An 18,564-nucleotide genomic window follows, 5' to 3' on the forward strand; every position below is an offset into this window, starting at 1 on the left:
CACTAAATATGTGTCAGGTGTTAGATTTGAGTTTTATTTTTTGTGACACTGGGCAACAGAGGCTGGGGCAAGCCACCAGTTCTTTTAAAAACAGCCTTGCATAAAACCATTCAACAGTATGGCTAGTCTCACCCACGCCTGCGCTTTGTTATTTCTCTTGTGCCACTGTGTCTTAGCATTGACATCCAGAAGATGGCTCTGTCTTTGGCACAGCTCCTGCCCATTTCATAAAGCCACCTCTAGCCTCTTGGACTGAATCCAACAATTTTTCCTTAACTCATTCATTTAGTGGTCATCTCTCATGTTTGACATTTCTGGTCCCTCTTGTACACCTTTAATAATATTCATTTGCATAACCTTCATCTTTGTGGCAAATGAAAGGGATACTTCTCTAACACACTATGCAAAACCTCAGAGAACTCTATGAAGAATTGCCAGCGCTCAGGACATAGAGTTTATTCAAAATATCTGGTGAGTGAAAATGTAGAGTTCTAGAGTTTATTTTCCAATGGGACGTCATTCTGAAGTTGCGGGCTGGGGAGTCTGGGAGTCAATGTGAGGGATTCTGTCAAGCTTGGCAGTGGCCCTGCCCCAGCAGGGAGCCAACATGACCACCCGGGAAGGTGACGCCATCTCTGGCCCATTGGAAGAACTCCACTTGGATGAAATAAATGTCATTCTATTAAAATCCATTTGGATGACTGACTTGCAACAAAGAGACAGCTGTGTGAGCAAGAGCAGACTTATTGATCAGGAACATGTGTTCAACCCCACTTCTTATCTTAAGAATCTCAGTGTTTGAACTTACCAGGATGTATTTGAATGAGCACGTCTGGGATGAAGACAGTAATCTTGGCTTCAGTCTTGCATATGTAAAATTGCTCTACGAATGAATAGGCAAGGCTGTTTGTGTGCCAGTCTCTTCAACTGGGATGAAGACACAAGACATCATTGTTGGGTGAGGAGAGGAGGTGCCCAGAATGTGAAACTTGCCAAAGATTGGGGGAGGAGAACTCTGTTGATGCCAGAATACCTGCAAAATAGGAAAGTGAAAAAGACTTAGTAGCAGTTTACATGTATTCATTTTTAAGTCAATGACCAAGATTTGTGGAAGAGCCTTTTCCTTCAAATGGAAATTTAACTTTTTGAATAGTCCCTTGGAAGAAGACTTCTCAAATTAGCAGAGAATCTGCTGATGGGAACCATTTACAATATGGCCATAAACATAATATGGCCATTCTCCATAAGCATCAAAGAGATTAAAAAAGAAAATACATAACAGTTAACACACACACACATATATATATACACCGCTCATTAAAAAAAGAAAAACTTCAATGAAATTTAGATAACTCATTTATCCCATCAGTAATCAAGCTTGGCAGTTTGCTAATTAAACAATTTGAAGCAACTTCTGTCTAATCCAACGTTTACATTTAAGAATATGTTCAAGCTGCAGTGATTCAATTCTCTAAAATCCACTTTCAGTTAGGTCTGTTTGAGCTTGGCCTCTCCCATGCCACAATCGTAAGCAAATCTGGTTTGATTTATGAGAGCTCTGAAGAGACCATGGTCAGGGTCTGCCAAATTCTCCCTTCTATGCTACATCTCATAGAACTCGTTGCTGTGTGGCGACCTCACTCACAATCCTGGAGGTGAGGAGGGTGACAGCAGTTTGACTGTTCTGTCTACATTTCTTTATTTTTTTTTCTTTTTCATCAGAAAAAGGAGAATCACTTTTCATTTGGAAGAAAAGTATCTTTTTCTCTAAAGAAAATGTCTGTTTTCCTTTTGCCCATCTGGAACAATTTGTTTATATCTCCTCAAAATCAGACTTTTTTCAGGCTTTCTTTACTTGCAGAAATACAAAACAAATAGAGTTTAATACGAAATAAATAATTGAGAAGAAGCGGGAACACATGCAAATCAGCTTCCCTGATTCATCTTCTTCCGCCAGATCTTGTCAAGTGAGATCTATAGGCTTCCTTTGTGAATACGAGTCTCCATTCGGAAAGGTCCACTCTTCTCTAATCTGAAAAGCAGCCTGCTAATTCAAGAAGCGATTCCCCAAAATAAAGTGTTGTGTTGGTTTCAACTGGAATAAGCTTCTGGAACATTTCAGATGGTATCAGTTTTGTTGCAACCAAGAGATCAAGGAACAGAAGAAAGAGAGAGTGATTTCTCCATCTCAACAATGGAGTGGGTTATGCAATGGATGACAGTTAATTACTCAAACAGTGTATAAGGACTCTGCAGTAGCTACACTAATTCTCTATGTAGTAAATCAGAACAAAAGAATGTTTACTTCCTGGATCTTAGATAATTTGCTGTGTTCACAGAGGAGCAAAAGAACTCACATCTAAGAGAACTATTTCAAACTGTTCTAAGAGAACTGTTTCATTTTAGAGAACCATATCTATGATGGAAGCCCTGCATGAATTGGTAATATTTCTATGGAGCTACAATCTTGAATTCATCTCTCCTTTATTCTACAGTGGGGAGATCTGAGCAATGAACCAAACTCAACCCCTTATTTTCTCCGGAGTCCTTCAGGCTACCAAAAAAATAATCTTCTTTCTTTCAAAATAAACAAGTAATTCTATGCATAGAAAAAAAAATTGCACTGTGTTGCATAATAATAAACTCAATAATTAGAGTCATATTAAGAAACAAAACAAAACAAAACGCCCAAGTGATATAGGGGAAAAAAGGTGCATCTGGGACGAGATGAGCACAAAGAAAGACTCAGGTTCCCCTCTGTGTTGGAATTTGAGAGCGCTTGAGGAAAGCTCTTCCAAATATCTCCCTGACAGTATGCCTAGAATTGCATGGTCAGGCATCCTTCCACTGGGATTGGAGTCTTATATTTAGCAGGTCTCTCCTTTAGCAGAGGTAGTTCTGTCAACCTTGGAACACACAGTGGCTTCTGGAAGAAGCAATACAGTAAATATGAATACCTTCTGTGAAGAAGTTTAAAGGTTGTTTTGCAAATGACAGATAAATGGTGGCTCTGAGAGGACAGGTCCTGTTCAGGAAAATTTAAAGTTGAGAAAGTTAAAGCTGGGTGCTGCTAGAAGCAGATGACTCAAAAGAGACCATAGAATTGATCAAGGGGATCTGGGTTCTTAAGAAGGTGCTGGCTAAAAGGAAAAGTGTATGGAACCAGAGTTCCAAGATCAGAGACGCCAAACTTCATGATCTTCCTTATGCCCGGTAGAGGCAGGCTTGGCTACTTTAGGATGGAACCCTAATTTATTTTGCATAACAAACAGTGCATTTTAATTTTCATTCAAAAAGACTCACCTTATATGTTAGATTCAACAATTTTAAAAAGAAGTTCACTTAGCTGGGATATAGTTGAACTCTTATTATACTAATCTAGAATTTATTGGCCCCATGGGCTGAAATGCTTCCAAGTGGCATAATGAAGGTTTTTAAAAACTGGATTTGAAAATTCATAGTGAAGTCAGTTGGCCTAAATAATTAAATGAGAGAGAGTGAAAATTTTCATAAATCAAAATGGCATTTTTTTCTCGTAACTAATATTTTATGTAATGCAGAGTTAAATTCCATTCTCCAAACCTTGAAGTGAAAAGCAGTCCTTGGCAACATGTCAATGTCAATGTCAATGTACCAGGAAGCTGAATGGGGCTGAGGTCACTAGGTACCCCCACCTTCATAAGAAGGATTTTTGGACACATCCTTTTATGACTTACAATAAAGACGGCAGACTCTGTGACAACCTCCCAATCACCCACCTCTAGCCCATAACAAGAGAAGCTGGAAATTCAAGGGAAGTTGGTTGAAACAGAGAAGGTGTGCCTATAATGGGTTATCACCCTCCCAGACATCTTGTGGCTTTAGGTGGGAGGAGAGTGCTTGCAGTATTCTATACTATGTGAGAGGGGTTCCGAAACAGCCGTTCCCAGGGATTGAGGATGATAGCCAGGCATCCTCTTGACTGAGTCCTTGCTGATTTGCAGAACTTGACTTCTTTGAGCATGGCCATCTGTGTTGTCAAGTTTTGGGAGCCTTGCCTATGTCCCTGAGAGTCTGGTGGTCTACATGAACACAGTGAGTGTTGCCTGCTGATGAACTGGAAAATTCTGAGGGCCAGAGAAGCTTGGGATAATCAAAAGCAAGAAGAGAGTACACGAGTGGGATTGCCTACATCCCTCAAGTTGGTATGACAGGAATATGTTTTTCCTTAGGTGACATGGACAATGAGAAAGGGCGCCAGGCTTGGTTCTATCTTAAAGTTAATATGTTCAAGTGGTACAACTCCACAGAGCTCCAGCCTCTGGGGGAGCCTGCGGGTGGAACACGTGGGGAGGGAGCTTAGGAGGTCAATGGGAGCGAGCTAGAGAATACTTTGCCTGTAAGACGCAGCTGTGCAATGCCAAGGACCCCCGGGTCTCTCCAAAAACTAGCACTGGCAACTCACGAAAGGACCAGCATTCCACACTCAAACACCTGCCACAAAGTCGGCACTGACACCAGCCAACATAAGCAAAGAAAACCCTGAAAGAGCAAGACGAGTTCCACGGATCAACGTCTCCTCCTTTTTCAAATTCTCCTTTTTTCCCTGTTCCAAATCTGTAAGAGGCAAAGTGGAAAAGAAGGAGGCAGAGGGAAGAGTCAACCATATACCCTTTTTATTCCTGAGCTACAGGTTGGGGGAAGAAGAGAAGCTTAGTATTGGATCTAAATTTGAAACTGGATGAGACTTTTTAATACCCGAAAATGAGACTTGATTACAAGGTGAGACTTTTTCTCATAAATGGAAATGTCTGGAAAGCAATAGGATATGGTCAAGATGTCTTTAATGGTTGGGAAAAGGTCCCTAAGATGTAACATGATCGAGGGCACGTTAAAGAAAAATAAAGCTTTTTGCTCTGTGTTGCTCACTGAGTTCAGACTCGCACAATTCACTGCCTCCATTTTTATCCTAGTAGACTCCTGGGCACATTTCTTCTCTCTGGTGTCTCCGTCAGTCCAACTTCTCCAAGCAGTGGGCATTCTTGCACCTCACCTTCTATGCAATCCAACCTTACCACATCCGCTACGATATCGAGCAAAGAACATTTTTTTTTTTTTATCACCCTGCAAGGAGACTTTTGAAACATTTTTCCCTAATCAACACCTCATGAAATTTTAATACCACAGATATACTCGTATCTGTTTATGTACTGTATTATATCTTGCTTTATACAAGAATATAGTAAGAGTTCTTTTGCCACCCCCTACCCCCAAGAAAATTTTTTGAGAATGCCTGCCTCAGCCAAGTCACTTACTCCCTCCGCCTCAGGTAAAATAAAGAAGTGAGTTTGGAGCCAACGGTTTTCCATTTTATATATGAAGGAACCATAGGGTTGCACAGAGTAGTCTCCATGGACACCCAAAGGGATGAGGATGAGGCACCAGAACAGGCGCCCTTTTGCCCTTCACCGGGAAGGGGCACAATCCATACCATACTGGAACACAATGGAGTGGCCCTTCCAATTCAACCTGAACAGCTCTCTTTTTATGTGCCTTTGCATGAGGGTTCTGTGCAATATGCCAGTTCATAAAAATGGTTCAGCATTCGAAAAGACAAGTGAAAAATCCTTTTGTCTCAACATACCTGAATGTCCCCCCTACTTTCAGATTCTGGCTCTGTGGTTAATAAGGTCCTAATGCATATTGGAATTTTAATAGAAAGGCAAGTATGTACTCAGGAAGACTCAAAAATGTTGTGGGATTCTATCAGACAGGGAAAATGCATTTTTTATGGAGATTGTTCTGTGCGCCCCTCAAACCACTGCCATTGGCAGTTTGCTGATAAGCCCAACTCCACTAACTCATGGGATAGTCCTGCCTGGGATGCATATTTACAGCTTTATAGATCTTTTAAGAAAATATTAAACCTATAATATAGCATGTAGCTTTTTTGGATTTTATTACATTTTATTCAATGTAATATAAGGTGGCTAATTGAAATTAAAATACAGCAACTGTGAAACTTGATTACGACATTGGGCCTTACGGTGAAAAAAGTTTCATACAAGAGGTCAATACCATAGTAACTTTTACTGTTCTTTCAATTTGTACAGTTTGCAGCATGATGATCCAATCATTCACATTATTCAGTTTATCATCTGACATTGGATTAAGAAAATGTGGTATATATATACAATGGAATACTACTCAGCCATAAAAAAAGACAAAATCGTCCCATTTGCAACAACATGGATGGGCCTGGAGCGTATTATGTTAAGTGAAATAAGCCAGAAAGAGAAAGACAAACACTGTATGATCTCACTCATATGTGGAATATAAACCAACACATGGACAGAGAAAACTGGACTGTGGTTACCAGGGCAGTGGGGGTGGGGGGTGGGCACAAGGGGTGAAGGGAGTCATATATGTGGTGATGGACAAACAAAAATGTACAACCCAAAATTTCACAATGTTAGAAACCATTAAAACATCAATAAAAAAAAAATAAATAAAATATTAAACCTATAATATAGCATGTAGCTTTTTTGGATTTTATTACATTTTATTCAATGCAATATAAGGTGGCTAATTGAAATTAAAATACAGCAACTGTGAAACTTGATTATGATATTGGGCCTTACGGTGAAAAAAGTTTCATACAAGAGGTCAATACCATAGTAACTTTTACTGTTCTTTCAATTTGTACAGTTTGCAGCATGATGATCCAATCATTCACATTATTCAGTTTATCATCTGACACAACAGAACTGTAGACATAGACACATGGCATAAGTCTAACTGAAATTCTTGCCCTGTTGTAAAAAGCTGTTTGATATATTGACTCATTAATGTATGAAATGTTACGGAGAAACAGAGACTAACTGGGCTTAGACGCTCTTGTGACAGAGTCAGGTGACTTCTGAGCTGGGTTTTGTAGGGCCTTCCCAAGAGGAGAATGGAATCAGATTCCAGATACAGGAAATAACTTGATCACTTGATTAACATGTCCCAGGAGTCTTATAGCAGATGGTATTTCCATCTACTTCTTGGATTCTTCAGGCGAAGTTGGTATGAGACATAGCAAGAAGAGGGGGAGATGGGAGTAGGTCTGGTGGAGAAAAGAAACTACTAAATATGCTCTCCTCCATTTTCAAGACTTCTTATACAAGGCCAACATGTTTGAGATTCACACTTTAAGTGATGGCAAGTCCCCGAAAGGTTTAAGCAAGGGAGAGAGGTGTTGTTCTTCAATATACTGGCAATCCAAAGCTGTACAAAATGTAGAATACGTAGACAGTAAAAACTCATGTAGTATGATTGTATCAAGGCTAGGTGTGGCTATTCTCATATCCTAGAGTCAATGTTATGCTGTGTTATGCAGAACTTCATGCCACTGAACTGAGTCTCACCAAGATTTCTATTGAGAATAATATGATTAAGTTCTGCCTATAATAAAGTCATTTCAAATTATTTAGATATGAGTGATCGAATACTTAGTGTTAAGTATTTCCTTGAGCATAGATACATGCATACAGACATAGGTGTAAATCAACAGAGAGACAGAGAGAAAGAGAATATCTATATATCTATTGCTATATTTGAAAAACAACTGACTTTATGCTATTTTAATTTACTGATGTGTGTCTTTGAGTGAGAAGTTTGAACTCTGAATTAACCTACAGAATTTAAATCCTGGGCAAGAGCAGTGAAATACCGAATGCAGAAAAAACACTTCAGGCAGAGTCCTAAAGAGACTTTAAAATTGCAGAATTAAAAAAAAATCAGCAACCTACATATCTCAGGTCAGACAACTATCAAGTGTATGCTCTATCACGTCAAGTACTAGACTGAATCTCCATGAATACAATTAAGTAACTAATAAGCTACAAGGTTCTTTCGTTTCAATGACTGATGGAGAGATTTTGCTCTAAATATAGTTTGTGCCAGCTGGCTAATTCAGTCCTCTTCCCTTCTTTTGACTTTAAGGAACCAGGATATGAGCTCTGCACACCCATGTAGTAACCAGTAGACGCTGGCTGTAGTACATACCGTTTGGCAGCATGCGTCTCAGCATTTCCATAAATCTAATTTCCACAAATCTAATTTCCACCATGAGCAGTATACTCTGTATTGAAAAGTTCTTAGCATTTGTGAGATCTCTGCCAACAACTATGTATTTATATTGTATTTTCATAGATAACTTCATGTTAAAACATAAATCCATGTGCACATTTTCAAACTGCACACATGATAGCAGGATCACAGGGTGGGGTTTCGAAGGAATGCCTCTTGGGGAAGGAATTCTACAAGCTCCATTACTTGATAACAGTACCATCAATTTAATCATCTTTAAAATTATTCCATCTTTACAAAAGTAGAGATTTTTGTTTCTTTGCAATATCTAGCAAAGTTGTGATTCTTCCAACATGAAAAATAATTTGAGATTATTAAAATCAAATTAATTTTTGAAGTGGCTCCTCCTTAAGAAAATTAAATACAGGGAACAAAACCTAAGTTTATCAACGGAAAGACTGATAAGAAAATTTTCTTTACCTAAAAGAATGCCTTTACTTTATGGGAAGGTTCACAGCGGGATTACTTGAAATATTGAACATACCTAGTGCCTACACATATGGAAAGAGTTAAAACTCATGATTTGGAAGTCATCCATTGCATTATATTATCAAGTAAATAACTTAAGCATAAACACATAAACTCATTTACGTTTAAATTCTGACAGCCTCCAGCATTTCTTCTTAGTGTTTGTCCACATTGATTGAGAAAGAGTATTACAAGATGTTGCCCACAGCTGCTTATGACCTTCTGAGAGCCACTCAAGAGAATGTATTTCAAAAGACACTCAGCATAGGTTGAATAAATAGTTTGATGAAATAGCTTGTAGAGTGGAACCAGTTCCAAACCTAAAGTCTTTTCCATACATCTCTTTCTCAAGAGGTTTACTGCCTAGTGTTTGGACATGACTTATGCTAAATGATTTCATGGACCAGAGCTGCCTGTCCAATCACTGTTAAATGGAAATGACAAACCTCGAGCAGATGATCAAGACAGGAATGTATGCTCATCATATGGAACTGGATGCTATTCTTTGATGAGCTTATAGACATAACATTCAATATAGGGAGATGCCAAAGATGATCTAATTTGAGCTGGACTTGGCTGGTGGTCCATGTTCATATTAGATGTAACAGGCAGCTCATCATATGAAAAAAATAACATATAAAAAAGTGATCTCATGTATATCAATAAGTGAAAAAACAAGCAGCTAGGAAAGTCATAGCACTATGCTTATGAAAATAATATAGGATTGTGTTTCTGATGAAGGAGATCTAGAAGAATTTGTTCATAACTCACTAATGCCAGTGAGCAGATTTTCAGAGTGGGGGAGGGGGCAGAGAGAGTACTTTATGTTATCCTAATTTACTTGTGTCTGTCGTTTCTTTAAACGATAGGCGTAATCAAACTTACACTGTAATGAGGCTCTGTCATCTACGTTCTGTTCCTGAATTTACTAAAATTTTCCTATTATAGCCACCATGTCATCCCTCTTCAAATACAGAGAAATTTGATATCTTAGTCCGTTTGGGCTGCTATAACACAATAACATGGACTGGGGGCTTATAAACAACAGAAATTTATTTCTCACAGTTCTGGAGGCTGGAAGTCTGAGATCAGAGTACCAGCATGGTCAGGTCCTGGTGGGGGCCCTCTTCCTGGTTCATAGACGTGAATTTGGGGGTACACAAGCATTCAGTCCATAATGCTTAGTCTTTAATCAACTTCAGTAACTAAAAGAAGAATCACTGATAGAAATCATTTGCTTTTACTGATTCAGATAAAGTCGCTTTTAATACACAAACATTCCTTTAAAACGACATTGTATCTCTATCATGTTTGATGGTAGATGGTAGATAAGACAGATAAGATGATAGATTATATAACAGATTAGCTAGAGATACAGAGAGAGAAGGAGAGAGAGAAAAGAAAGAAATACAGAAGGAAGGAAGTCAGGCAGGAAGGCAGGCAGAAAGGCAAGAAAAACAGAAAGAAAGAAACAAAAGAAAGAAATGACAGGAAAGAAAAAATGAAAAGAAAAGAAGAAAGAAATAGTCTTCCTGGGTTTCTCTCAAAAGCAAAGCCTCAAACAAGAACGTTTGTGCAGGGGGGTAATTGAGGTGGTGATCTCAGGAATCAGGGTAAAGAATGGAAAGAGTTGTGGGTAACTGGGTTAATCCGCCCCTCTCTGCCTAGGCGTGTATAGGTGGACCCTTGGAATGTCACCATAGGGAGAAGGATTTATCCAACAGCATCCATGTCCTGTGCATTGCGGGTTGTCGCAGGGGTATTAGTTCACCTCATTTCTGGACTAGCAAGCACGCTCAAAGGTCTCCCCTGGAGTCCTACAAAGCACAAGTCTGAGAAGGACCAAGGGAGAACACAGAAGACGAGCAATGTGCACTGGAAGGGCAATGCTGTCGGGAAAGAGTGACTCAAACCTGCCAGGAGCTGCTCAACACAGCAGCAGCTGGGCTCCCAAAGGCGGCCAGTGGATGTGTGGCTGTCCAAAGGAAGAGTGGGATACAGAACATGCGAAAATGTACAGTCTCTTCATTCCTGAGAGTTGCTTTTCCTGTTGACAGTGGCGTTGGCATGAAGACTGCATGTTCAAGTTTGTTTCTCCACAATCATCACTCCTAGGAGGAGATTCCGCACTCCACTTGGAGAGAGAAAAGGTCAGGGGCACCTTTGGAAGAATTTCTGTGCCGTTACTGCTAAGCTACATCCATCAGCAGAAAACTAAGGTGAAAAATATACTTTTCTAGTCATTAAAATTGATAGAAATTTCTATAGTATAAATGGTCTACATCATAAATATATTCATCTCATCAATGATAATCTATGATGTTTTCTGACGGGGGTGACATTTTTATTGTGTCATTTTTTAAGAAAATGGAGAGAAGCATAAAATCACTGGTCTATTTCTCAAGTTCAGTTTTCAAACAGGAATGCAAATATATAGGGTTCATTCTAGACTCCACCAACAACCAAGAGGATTGACATAACTTTGTGTATCACAAGAAAATAGGAAGGTTACTAATATTTTTCCAAAAGTTGAAATTTACTATTAGGCATTTTTCAGTTCTTACTCAAGTTCTGTGTCCACAGGATGCTAGGTACTATGCATTAGTCAAAAGATCATGAAAAATGTGTAGGAGGAAAAAAATTAGTAAGAAAGAGAGTAAAGGTATTATTTCATCTGATTTTAAAAATACTGGCATCATATAAAAATTATCTTGTATGTTTATATGCATTTATCATAAAATTTGAGCATCTGTTCTTCACTGAAATTCAAAAACAAAATTACAATATTGCTGTTGGAAACTCTCGCCTGTAAATCTTCAAGACTTTAAGCGATATCCATTTGTCTTGTAAGAGTTAAATAGTTCTGCCTTGTAGCAAAGAAATATAGAAAATGACTTTTTGAGGTCCCCTTTAGTTTTTGGATTCTATAAATATTGTTGAAAATTATTTTAGGAGCCCATATAACTCCTAAACACATAAAAATCGTGTTTTCTATTTGTAATAAATAGATTATAAGAGTAATGCCTTAATTATGGTTTCTGGATCATTCAATCAATCAATAGGGTCTTGGCATTTCGTTTGACATTTCCTTAAATGGGTTGGCTGGCCCTCTGGAGCACTGTTGAAATGCCTCAGGAATGAGTTCCCTCATGCACTACTTTCAGGAGCAGAAGTGTTTCCATGTTTAGGTAACATGCAAAGGAGTTCTACACAACACAATCCACCGGTACACACTTACTTCCTAGACACAATCTAGTGGTTTTTGTTTGTTTGGTTTTTAGTGCTACCTGATTAGCCTACAGTCAAGTGTCCTGAAGCATCAATGTCTAAGATTTCACTATTTTTTTTAAACTCCTGAGATTTTTCTGAAATTCTGTTGGCAGTATCATAGACAGCTGCAGGTACCAAAAGATACAAAGGAATAAGGTCCTCTGGTTTCAGAGGTATGACAGAAGAGCTAAATAATACAGATTATTCAATATCATTATTATCACCAAATTTTAACACTACTTCTCAATTCTCCATGCTTAGGTGTGGGCCACAAGAGGAAACAAACAACTTTATTCTTTTCTTCTTCTCCTCCCGGCAACTTTCTAACGCTTCAAATAAAAAACCCATTTCCTCTGTCCAGTCTTTTCCCACTATCCAAATTTAGGGGACTCTATTCTCTGTACCCCACAGCATTTTCCTCACATTTCCATTTTAACACCTACCATGCTACATAATTAAATGAGTCGGTACCATGTCTCATTTATCCAACACTCAAAAATGTTTTTGAACCATTGAATGAGATGTTCACTGTGTTAGTTTTCCATCACTGTCATAAGTAATTATCACAAATGTAGTGGCATAAAACAACACAAATTTATTGTATTACAGTTCTGAACATCAGAAGTCCAACACAGCTCTCACAGGCTCCTAAAATCAAGGCGGCAGCAAGGCTGGGTTATTCTGGAGGCTCTAGGGGAGGATCTATTTCCTTGCTATTGTCAGCTTCTAAATGCTGCCACTACAGTATCATGCAGAATAGCATCCCTGCTCTAAAATTATTTCTTTCTGAATGTTATCTCCTATATTATTTTTTAAAACCTTGCTAGATCATAGTTCCTTCAACTGTAAAATTAGGAGTCAAACTAAATTATCCCTCTACTTCCTGCAAAAATATTGTGACTGTATTTGTAAATGGAAAAATCTACTTCATCTATAAAGTTTTGAAAAAAATATGGATCAGGTTTCTTAAATCTCATGTAAATTATTCGGTATTAGCTCTAGCCCCATGAATTCAAAGGAAGCATTGTCACACATTGGCAGTAACCCAAAGTTAGAGGCCTAACTCATCCATAACATAACTCATCCCTTCCTTCCAGAAGGAAGCTGAACCCATCTCTAGAAAGTGCGTCCAGTCAATTCAATATAATTTAAATGACAGCAAATACTAAAGACACCGTGTTCCCTCCAGGCCTCAAATTATACGTCAACCTCAGGATGGATCTGACTTAAAGATGGAATTAGTTACATGAAAATAAATAATTTTACTCCAAGCATGGAGTTAATAACAGAGTTAGATGTAGCTGTGGCTAATTGGTTATGCATAGTCAATTCAACTAGAATTTACTGAGTGAGCTGTATGTAAGGAAAATGGAAAATAGTAAAACAGGAAAATGGAGACTTTTAATAAAGTACAGTCCTTTCTCTTAGAGAAGAAAGATGACAAATAAATAAATAAATACATATTGCATTAAAGTATGCCAAGCTTTAAATAAATATGTTAAGGTTAATGGTTGTGATAAAGAAGTCTTTTCCTTTAGTGTGTATATGTGGCATGAATTGAAGGCTGGATGCTTCCAAGGAACATGACTAATGCCAGCTACACCGACTGAACAAAACTATAAGGATAATCCCAAAATGGGTCATGGACTCATCATCCAAATGAAGTCATAAAACCTCTCTCTTCTCTCTCTGTCCCATGGTTGTACAGTGTCTGAAGCCCCTTCCATTGGTCATGTCTTTGAGGAAAGGCAATTATGTTTTGGGGAGGGTTAACTCGTTAGGTTACTCTTAATCATGAAAACCAGTGTAGTGCTAAACTGATTATTCCATTACCCAGCCAGAGAAAATTATTACAGAAATGATATCTGGAAGAATCATGGTGGTTACCTTTGATGATTCATGTAGGTTACTTTGAATGTGCCTTTCGATTCTAGGTAGAGTACATATATTGGTGTTTCTCAGTCTTTTTTCTAATTATTGCTTCTCTAAGTAGCCTTTTTACGCATTATTTACACTAATTGCCATTCCCAATGAAATTTTAATCCTTCAGATATTCTGCATATCTGTTTATGTACTCTCTATATATCTGTACCGCATACATAAAAAGAATTCGGTTTTTTTCACCCCTAAAAATCAACTTTAACCCCCTTGGGGGCAATATTGGTCCCATTGAGAATGCGTGACATGAATAAACCATTCAGCAGCCAAGAAGAAAGCACATAACACAAAACACCTCATTAAATGTCTACAGCACCTGTGTGTACTTACTACTAACATGAATTACGAAACCACTGAGGGTCTGCTTCTGGCTAGATACGGAGTTACACAACAGGAATGTGACTTTTTAAAAATTTATTTAAATATTATATATCTCCTTCAGAACAAGCATTTCTTAAAGCAAAAGCCTCTCTTAAGGCAAGCAGCACCTCCTATTCCTTTTCATCAAAGATAGAAAAGTGCACTGAACAACTTAGCTTTTGCTGAATGGATGAATGAATGAGAAAATGAGTGAATGGATGGATGAATGAGTGAATGAGTTGAAGGATGTATGAAAGATTATTATACAATAGGACACAGAATAGGCTTTTATAAAAATTCAGTGACTATTGGGAAGTGAAGAGATGGGATTGTCCATTTGTACCAAGGAACGTCATATATCCAAGTACTTTTTTCATTATTATCCAAGTTCCATTATATATCCAAGTACTTAGTAACAAGTTATTTGAAAAGTAGATTGTGTATCTCAGCTGAACTAGATAGGCAATCAAAGTCATAGTGAAGTCAGCTGGGTGTATCTAATGCACAATTCCTCTTCTTTTAGTGTGTATCACAATGAGCACCTACCAAGCACCAATTCTGCCTTCATCCCTTGATGTAATAAAGGCAGAACTGGAGAGAACCCATTTTTGAAAGAAGGAGTAAATTATTCATCTGCTTCCCAAAGATAGTAACACTACATACTCCTTGAATCTCAATCAGGGGTGAAAGACTTTTTTGTCTTTGTAGTAAATTACTACTTCATTGCCATAGCACATAAAGCTCTCATTTTGTCTCCATTTGTAAAAGGGATAGAATTCACTATTGTGAGATTATATACATATATAAATTATAAATATATACACTTAATAGGCTTCATATTTTAGAGGAGTTTTAGGTTAACAATAAAATTAAGCACAAGGTACAGAGATTTCCCATAATGCCCTGCCCCAATCATGCCTAGCCTCCCCCAGTATCAATACCCCCCACCAAAGTATATGTTTTACAATCGATGAACCTCCATTAACACATTATTATCGCCCAAAGTCCATGGTTTACACTAGGATTCACTCTTGGTGTTGTACATTCTACGATTTGCGACAAACGTATAATGACATGTATCCACCATCACAGTATCATCCAAAGTGGTTTCACTGCCCTAAAAAATCCTCTGTGCTCCACCTCATCCCTCCTTCCTCTCAACCCCGGGCAACCACTCATCTTTTTACCGTCTCCGTAGTTTTGCCTTTTGTAGAATGTCATAGTTGGAATCATACAGTATGTGCCTTTTCAGATTGCCTTCTTTCACTTAGTAATACAAATTTAAGTTTCTTCTATGTGTTTTCACGGAAACACACAGAAAATGAGTTTGATAGCTCATTTCTTTTTAGCATTGAATAATATTCCATTGTCTGGATGTATCAGTTTACGTATCCACTCACTTACTGAAGGACATCCTGGTTGCTTCCAAATTTTAGCAATTATGAATAAAGCTGCAATAAACATCTGCATGCAGGTTTCTGTGGGGACATAATGCAGCTGCATGAACCATGAAATCAAGGGATATTATTTGGTTGTTTTTGAAGAGTTTTGAGGGTACTTACCAAAGTCATAACACCAGTATCAAAAACACATAACACACACACACACACACGCACATATACACACCAAAAGCAACGCACTGAAAAAGACACTTGGCCTTGCCACATAAACTTGCCTACTACACATCAGTTTATATTTCCCACTGGGATAACCAGATTACCACTAAATATGTTTTCCCTTTCTTTGGCAAGTCAACGAAAGCAAGTTAAATTAATAGGATTCCCCATTTGTAGGGTGTGTGTTTGAACTATTATTATGTTTTGAGGTAAAGTAGACCATTATGCAAAAATCAGATTGATGACTTATTTTTAAATACCTGGTATTTCTAGAGTAAAGATTGACTATGAACCTTACAGTAAATTATTATGCAAATTGTCCACAGTAAAATTATAGATTTTGGCTGAAGTCGGGTTACTCGATAATGCGCAATGTTGGCATTTCACAGCACTAGTTTTTTCAAAGCCAGAAACCACAGGGTCAATATTACTTTCCTTAGCACAAGAGATCAGAAGAAACTTATCTTCTCTCACCAGTATGATTAAGAAATATCTTCTCTTACAAATGGAAAATAGCAATGGGTGAGATAATTTAAAGTGTGAATAAATGTTCTCATATCCAGTGATCCAAAAATAAAACTTACTTTTGAATATTCATGACTTTTGTTTGACCTCCTTGAAAGAGTTGTGAAATACAATTTTTCACTTACATTTTTTTGAAATGTATGTAAAACAAAGAGCTTCAAATCTTTGTAAGTATCTGTTACGGAATATCATTAGTAGTAAAAGAGAAAACAGCATATTATGGCTTCAATTTAATCTTAAAACTCTGAAATTAAGTACGTATAACTTAAAAATGTAACATAAAATAATCATGTCTCAAAAGCAGTGCAAATTTAGAATTTAATGAAAAAACTAATATAAAATTAGATTGAATAAATCATCCCTTATAGTGCCCTTTTAAGTAAATTAAAATCTTTTTTTCTTTTTGTTACTCATTAGCTCCCCACTCTCTCTGTCATCACAAATGAGACTTTCAATTTTACTATTTTTGGAATCATCTTAATGATTTGAATGGTATTCACTGGTATTCAAACTTCTTCAGAAGACAACACAATTAGGAAAAATAGTATGAAAGTAAAGACTTCCAGAGTGGACATTTTACGAGAAAAAAACATTACAGCACTTCAATATCCAGTTACTATTTCTAAATCTTCAATTCAATGATCATAGAATTATAGAAGTTTAAAATGGGAAGCAACCTTTCCAACCCCTTCACATCACAGAACCAATGAAATTTTTAAAAATTGATTTTTAAAATAAAAGGCACTTTTCCCAGAGAAAAATAAATAGCAAAATAGTCCTAATTATCCAGAAAGCATTTTACTGCAGAATACCTTCCTATTCTCTAATTTTCTGGAGTTTCTTTTCCTCATTCTTTTGTGAGTTTAAAAGTTGTTTTAACCTATGAACTACGTCTTTTGAAATGCCATAAATGAGTATTTTTGGAGGGGACTTTTGACACTTTTGAATGGGATAAGATGCTGAGACAGCTATGCTTCCAAGGTAATTAGTAACTAGAGGAGACCAACTTCTGTGTCTTGGGTCTGAATGTGTGTCCTACTGAGGACTGACAGGGGTAAGAGAGACCCATTACTCCTTCATATACTGGGTGGAGGACGGAGAAAGCAAATGTTCATGTAGACAGAAACCTGAGGAGCCAGGGAAAATTGAGCTTGTTGATGATGGCACTCACGATGTGAAATCTACCACACCATCCCCAACCAAGCCCCCTCACCACCACCACCACCATCACATTCCCAAATCTCTCCTTTATCATTGATTTTTTTCCCCCTGGTATGAAGTGTTAGCCAAATCCCCTTAGATAATGAGTGAAAGAACTCCAACTTTGGTGCCAAAAAAAAAACCAGGAAATAAATTCCAGCTCTATCACTTAGGATCTGTGTAACTTGGTCCAAACTAGTCCCCAATGGCTTTGAAGATGAAAGAAATTGTAACTTACGAAAGTGCCTGACATATCTTTTGTAAAATGTTGGTTGAATCCCACGTTCAGAGAAGGGACACTCAGTACTCAGGGTAGATTTGGGTTTCTATTACAAGTTGCTGCTATTATCAGGGGACAGGGTTGGTATCATTTTCATTACATAAAAATCATGATTTATTATTTTATGATTAAAGAGATTGTTTCCCACAGCACAGCAAAGCCAAGCTAATTTTAGCAACAAGAAAGTACTGGTTCCTGGAAGTGGGATATTAGGATCTTAGCAAGAGCTCCTTCCTACAATCTCTGGTCAACATTCCCAGAAGATGTAATCATTTTCAATTGTTCCCTGTGATGTGAAAGCCCATGGCATAATCATTGGCTTTCGCTGACTTCAGCTTCAAGTAAATACGGTGTCAAATGCCAGGAGACCTTTGCATGAACAATAAGTACATTCTAAAAGATGCTTTCTCCTCCTCCAAAGAAGACAATCTCAAAAGAACATGACTAAATTTCATGTGTGCATTTCTTGATCATTTTTAAATTCAGCCACTTGAGGTTCCCATAAAACTGTAACAGTGATTTAAGGTATTAAGAAGTAAAAATGGAGGCGAATTTTTTAGATAAGATAGAATAAATATTCCCTCTGGAATCATCCAGAAACCCTAGAAAGAGTTTCCTGACTTTATCCTCACTTATTTTTCTGCTTTTAGTGAGTACAATTAATTTTTGAATAAATTATATTTGGTTATGCTAAATACTATTATTGAAATTTATGGAGCATAGTCTTTATTTATTTATTTTTTTTGGTGAGGAAGATTGGCACTGAGCTAACATCTGTTGCCAATCTTCTTCTTT

General features: G+C 37.6%; 1 long non-coding RNA gene across 1 annotated transcript in view; it reads right to left on the reverse strand.

The window, feature by feature from the left end:
- Positions 1–18,564, reverse strand: part of LOC147912024 (uncharacterized) — a 92,286-nt gene that overhangs the window by 23,547 nt on the left and 50,175 nt on the right. The window contains exon 3 of the long non-coding RNA XR_015550659.1: positions 809–1,033. This is a non-coding gene — a long non-coding RNA (uncharacterized LOC147912024). The remainder of the gene's footprint in view (positions 1–808; positions 1,034–18,564) is intronic.

Source organism: Ceratotherium simum, chromosome X (genome assembly GCF_057802395.1).
Source record: "Ceratotherium simum simum isolate JZ-2026a chromosome X, ASM5780239v1, whole genome shotgun sequence".
Classification (NCBI taxonomy): domain Eukaryota; kingdom Metazoa; phylum Chordata; class Mammalia; order Perissodactyla; family Rhinocerotidae; genus Ceratotherium; species Ceratotherium simum.